At 45.3% G+C, this 6,000-nt stretch overlaps 1 protein-coding gene across 8 annotated transcripts in view; it reads left to right on the top strand.

Moving 5' to 3' along the window:
- Positions 1 to 6,000, top strand: part of LOC135105079 (uncharacterized) — a 190,212-nt gene that overhangs the window by 179,876 nt on the left and 4,336 nt on the right. For 2 of the 8 annotated variants that reach the window (XM_064013027.1, XM_064013026.1), the window contains one exon: positions 1,055 to 1,264. The exons of the other annotated variants lie outside the window; for them this stretch is intronic. The gene's annotated coding sequence lies outside the window, so the exon portion shown is untranslated. The remainder of the gene's footprint in view (positions 1 to 1,054; positions 1,265 to 6,000) is intronic. 8 annotated transcript variants of the gene reach the window in all.

Raw genomic sequence — 6,000 nt, 5'->3', positions numbered from 1 at the left:
ACACACACACACACACACACACACACACACACACACACACACACACACACACACACACACACACACACACACACACACACACACACACACACACACACACACACACACACACACACACACACACACACCTTGTCCATAGAGCGAAGGAGTCGTAAGCAGCAGTCCCAAGTGAGGAAAGTTGAGAGAGAGAGAGAGAGAGAGAGAGAGAGAGAGAGAGAGAGAGAGAGAGAGAGAGAGAGAGAGAGAGAGAAAAGATACCCTCAGGCAAGCAGCAGCAGAGAAGTCCTGAAATGGTCCAAAGTTGCTCCCAAAACGTGCTTCTCTCCCTTCCTTCCTCATGCGTCTTGGAGGAAGTAAAGGACCGGCTTTCTACTTCCCTATGCCTCCTTTTCTATTCTTTTACTCTTCCTTCGCTACTTGCCTTCCTCTTCTCCCTCTTTCTGGCCTCTGTCTCTCTCCTTCATTTCTTCCCGTTCCCCCTCCCTCTTCCTCGGGCAATGGTGCAAGTTGTGACGGACGGAGCCGCGGGGAGTGGCTGGCTGCAGGGAGTCTGGGAAACGAAGGTTATTTTCTTGATTATTCCTGCTTGCTGCCTTAGAGAGAGGGAGAGGGGGAGGAGAAAGGGAGGGAGAGGGGGAGGAGAAATGGAAGGAGAGGGGGAGAGGGATAGACAGGCAGGCCAAATGGACAAAAAATGTACCGTTTCCGAAGTGAATGATAAATTTCTTGCCATTTTTTTTTTCATGTCATCTTCCATTCCTTTTCTTCCTTCCCTCTTCCTGACTTTGATATCTCCCCTCACTTTCCCTTTAACTTTGGTCATTCTCTCTCTCTCTCTCTCTCTCTCTCTCTCTCTCTCTCTCTCTCTCTCTCTCTCTCTCTCTCTCTCTCTCTCTCTCTCTCTCTCTCTCTCTCTCTCTGCCCCCACCCTCCATATCCCTCCCTTTCCTCTTTTCTCCCCATTACCTTCTCCCTCTTCTGCCTTCATCCATCTCCGTCTCCTCCCTACTTTCTCCATCCCTCCTTGTCTCTCTCTCTCTTTCTCCCTGGCCAGTACATGCGCGATTTAAGCAGAAGAATGAGTGATGTCTCAACCCGATGTTCAGAGACTCATAAAACCCTGCGCAGCCCTAATAAGCTCGGTCATTGGGCCTCCTTTAGCCTCCCTCCCTCTGCCGCCTCCACCTTCCATCTCTCCTTCCCTACCCTGAAGGAGTGAATGGACTGGACGCTTGCCAAATGCCTCCTCCGTGCTTCGTCGGCGGTGAGTAGGGGTGTGGTGGGGAGACTTGTGGTGGTGTGCGGTGGGGTGGGGTTAAGGTGCACAGGGTAGGTGGGTGGGGAGGCCGCGGAGGTACTCGTGGGAATAAAGGCATGGAAATGAATAGGTCAGAAAGCATGAATAGAAAGTTGAGAGGTGGAAGTGGGGGAGTAAGAGAAGGAAAGCATACTGTAGGCGTGTAGGAACCCAGAATAGGGATAGCAAATTAATAAGAGGTTTGTTGGCTAATCATTACGAGGTTACTTGCTTGAGAGGGTGGGCTGTTGTGCTTTACTGATCTTTGTTGTTAGTGTGAGTGCAGATAGAAGGCACCTCCTTATCCATCTCTCCTCCTTACCTGTACACTGCTGACTGGACAGAGTTAGGACGTTATGTCTGATAAAGAAAAAAAAGGGGGGAGAAGGAAAGAAGAACCATTTAAGTGATGAGTATGAAAAATGACAAATTAAATCGATATTGGAAAAAATCAAATCAGCTTTTAGAGAGAGAGAAAGAGAAAGAGAGAGGGATAAATACGTTGTCTGAATGAAATCACTGAACACATTAGAAAAAAAAAAAAAAATTACCTTCCATTTTCAACCACCGATGAAGGAGAACAAAGACGAAAACCTCTTCCTCCCCGTCACAACAAAAGCGGCCAGCACAGTCCCAGTTATCTCTTACTCATGTGTTGGTGCGCCGCTTCTTGCCATTTGCGATTCTCTCCCTGCCGCTTTTCTTTTCTCTCCAGACTCGAATTTAGGTGACTGCAAGAATTATGTGTAGTTTTGCGCAGTCGTAAAAAATGTACAACGCTCAATTTTCCGCCGCAGTCGACGATAAACGGCAGAATTACGAGTTACTTGCGGTTGCCTCAAATGCTACTTAGGGATGACGCGAAAGAGCCATTGAGAGAGAGAAAACGTGTGCGTAATGAGGCACCGAGGGGAGGACTAAGATAAAGCGGGCCGCACACTAACAAAACCACGTATCCTCTACCGCTAGTCCACATCACCGACAGAGCAGGCGGCAAAGGTATAAATTTGGCCAATCTAGAGCCGCCACTCCGACCCAGGTCCATATACCGTCTCTAATTGGCTGTTAATTACCATTTAGAACTGTCAGCGCCGTCCTGCCTCGCGTCCATACCTCACTGACAACAGCAGATCCACAACACCACGCAAATCTCGACCTTACAACTCCGCTACTTTAGTCTGTGAGTCCTTGAGTGCAAAGTCCAAGTGACGTTTGAAATGTTACAGTCTGGACAGAGGGGGTGGAGGACAGCGCCGGGGTGTCTGCTGCTAAGGACTTTGGTCTCTGTGTCATCTGTGAGTAAGGCTGCAAATGTTGTCCTTGTATGGCTTGTTCCTTGGGAGTTTCTGGCTTGGACGTGCTATTACTGAATGGGGGGAGGAGGTTAAGGGAGGAGGGTGGGAGAGGCTTGGGTCGGCTGGATCGATGAAATTGTGATTGTTTAATTGTACGTGAATTCTGGACCGGCCGCGCCTCTCTCTCTCTCTCTCTCTCTCTCTCTCTCTCTCTCTCTCTCTCTCTCTCTCTCTCTCTCTCTCTCTGTGTGTGTGTGTGTGTGTGTAGTGAGGGTCACTCCCGGAAGTCAGTGACAATCAAAATACGAAGTGCATGGTTTATTTAAGCGAGATTAGCGTGACGCTCGAGCACAAACTTTAGCATTCTCTCCACCATCCCCTCCCTCATTATTGAGAGAGAGAGAGAGAGAGAGAGAGAGAGAGAGAGAGAGAGAGAGAGAGAGAGAGAGAGAGGACGTGTCTAAGATGGTTAGTCTTGCTCATTTATTTATATTGTCATTCATATTATGATTACTTAATTTTTTTTTAATCGCTGGAATTTTTTTTGTTTCGTACTCATTGTCAAAAGGAATTAAAATAACACTGGGTTATTATTTTTGTATTGTGAACATAAGTGGAAGTTTTGGTTGTGCAGTTTATTATATTTTGATTTTAGGCAAGTAGGAAAAGGTGTGTGTGTGTGTGTGTGTGTTTAAATGGGAGGTCATAGTAATATACTCACGTTAGTATCTCTCTCTCTCTCTCTCTCTCTCTCTCTCTCTCTCTCTCTCTCTCTCTCTCTCTCTCTCTCTCTCTAAAACACACACACACACACACACACACACACACACACACACACACACACACACACACACACACACACACACACCCGACGCGCCTCGCCCTGTCCGTGCCACCAGACACCACAACAAAATAACGCCCCTGAAGGCGCCGCGCACGGACCGGTACAGACTCAGTGCGATTCCCACCATGGTGCGAGCCATCAATCGTTAGTATTTCCCTCCTAGATTAGTCTTACCGTTAGGATTAATGTTAAGTTTTTCCCCATCCCCTATGTACATTTTCAGTTTGTCAACTGCCTAAATAATAAACCGTTTATTATTATTATTATTTATTATTATTACACACACACACACACACACACACACACACACCGGAGGAGGAGGAGGAGGAGGAGGAGAAGGAGGAGGAGGAGGAGGAGGAGGAGGAGGAGGAGACTTTTCAGGGTTGGTTCCAAGATCACACTAAATCAGAATTCACGTCAACCTGGCGTGGCGAATTTCTCTTCCTCTTCACCTGATTGTCTCGAGTTACCTGGGACGCGCGCACCTGGAGGAACACCTCAGGATTTGGCGCCCACACAAGCAAGAGATGGACGATGAGGGAGACAGGGGGAGAGAGGGGGAGGGAGAGGGAGAGGGAGAGGGAGAGGGAAAGGGAGGCAGACGTGAGGACCACCCCGCACCTGTCTAAATGCTCTTAATGTGTCATCTGTAATTAAGGCTTCTGATCAGCTGGGTGAAAGGAGTGAAGGAATGAGTAAGGGAGGGAGGGAGGGAGGGAGAGAGGGAAGGCTGGTGAGGTGGGGAGGGAAGGAAGGGACAGAGGGGAAGGTTGGTGAGGGAGAAAAGGAGAGAAAGATGAAAGGGAGACAGGGAGGGAAGGGAGAGACAAGGAGAAAGAAAGAAAGAGGCATGAGATGGGAAGGGAGACATGCAAGATAATTGTGAAGCGTAAAATTTGAGAGAAATTAAGAGTAATTTCTCTTGAGTTAATTTATATATTATTCTTAAATCAGCAGATAAATAATAATAAATGATTTAAGACAGTGAAGAGGCCACTTAATGTATCAAGTAGACTTACAACTTTGCGTGTGAAGGGGGATAAAAAAAAATCTTGTAAAGGAAATCATCGTTTGCAGCATTGGAGTTGAGAAGAAAATGTTAATATACTTCAGGCTAAGGGAAACTGAAGCGAAATTATCACGACTCTAAATTAAATAGGAACTGAGGTAGAAGACGAAAGAGAACTGAGGTAGAAGACGAAAGAAGAAAGAAGAGGAGAAGGAGCAAAGAGAAGATAACTAACAATGGAAGAGAACAAAAATAAAAAGTCAGCCATGGAGGAGAAATAAAGGAAAAATCTGGTAAAGAAACACGAAAAACAAGAAGAATGGAGGGGAGGAAAATCTAGTGAAGGAGGAGGAGAAGAAGGGAGAGGGAGAGGAAGAGGAGGGGGAAGGAAATAATGGCGACAGAGGTACCTGGCGTGGCCACTACTGGGCGCTATGTCAACAGTTTGTCCTTATCGGCAGTCTACACACCCCCTCCACAAACACTGCCGCCGCACACACCCCTACCGTTATTTTTCACTCTCTCTCTCTCTCTCTCTCTCTCTCTCTCTCTCTCTCTCTCTCTCTCTCTCTCTCTCTCTCTCTCTCTCTCTCTCTCTCTCAATAATGCTAAATCGAAAATCACCTAAAAATAGACAATAGAAATTAAAATATACGGGAAAAAACGTGTTCACTATTTTTTGCATTGCTTTTACTTTATTTCTGTTATTTTTATTCACTTAATCCATATGTCGCAGCGTCGTCCCTATTCCTATAAACTATGAACACGGAGGGGAAGTAATAGGCAAGGGACGAAGAGGCGCTGTCGAAAGGCGCAAAATTCCATAAAAAGAGGGTCATTCTTGCTTTTATATGGCATTTAGTCCCCCTCTAAAGATACTTTCGAGAAGGACGTGCGGGGGAGACGAAGAGGGTTGGATCTTGCTATGAAAAGAGATACATTAAGTGAGGGATGAAAAGAAGACCTTAGGGTGGCAAGAGAAATGGAAAGTGATGTTATGAAGACTCGTAGCTGAGCGAAACGCGTGTAGTAGGAGTTCTCGAGGGTGACTAAAAGAAATGGTTTTATTTATTTTTTTTGCGTATGACTATCAGTTTTCAGAAAGGATTAAATAGAATACAACAAAGTAAAATCTTGAAGTGGTGCTTATGGAAAACAAGTAGCGAAACGAAACACGTGTAGCAGAATTCCTGGACAGTGAGTGAAAGAATTTGTTTTACTTTTCGTATGATTATAAGTTTTCAGAATGGATTAAATAGAACGCTGTAAAGTAAAATAGTCTTGCAAATGCTGGACGGAAACCCAGTATATATATGTGAGAGGAAATTCGAAGGATTTTGTTGAGAGAAAAGTAGAGAGAAAATATCTATATAACATCACAAATAGGTAGCAGCGAGGAACAGAATATTCATGAAGCTAAGGAAAGTGTGTCGCTGGTTTTAGCTTTTACCCCACAAGGAAGAAAATGTAATAAATCAAATAGTGCGTAAATAACAAACAAACAACGATACAAACTTAATGAAAAAAAAAAAAGAAATATCAAATAAGTGAGAGA

The sequence above is a fragment of the Scylla paramamosain genome, chromosome 11 (assembly GCF_035594125.1).
Source record: "Scylla paramamosain isolate STU-SP2022 chromosome 11, ASM3559412v1, whole genome shotgun sequence".
In the NCBI taxonomy this organism is placed as follows: Eukaryota; Metazoa; Arthropoda; class Malacostraca; order Decapoda; family Portunidae; genus Scylla; species Scylla paramamosain.
Note: the sequence above shows the minus strand (reverse complement) of the source record. Positions and strands in the feature narration are given on the sequence as shown.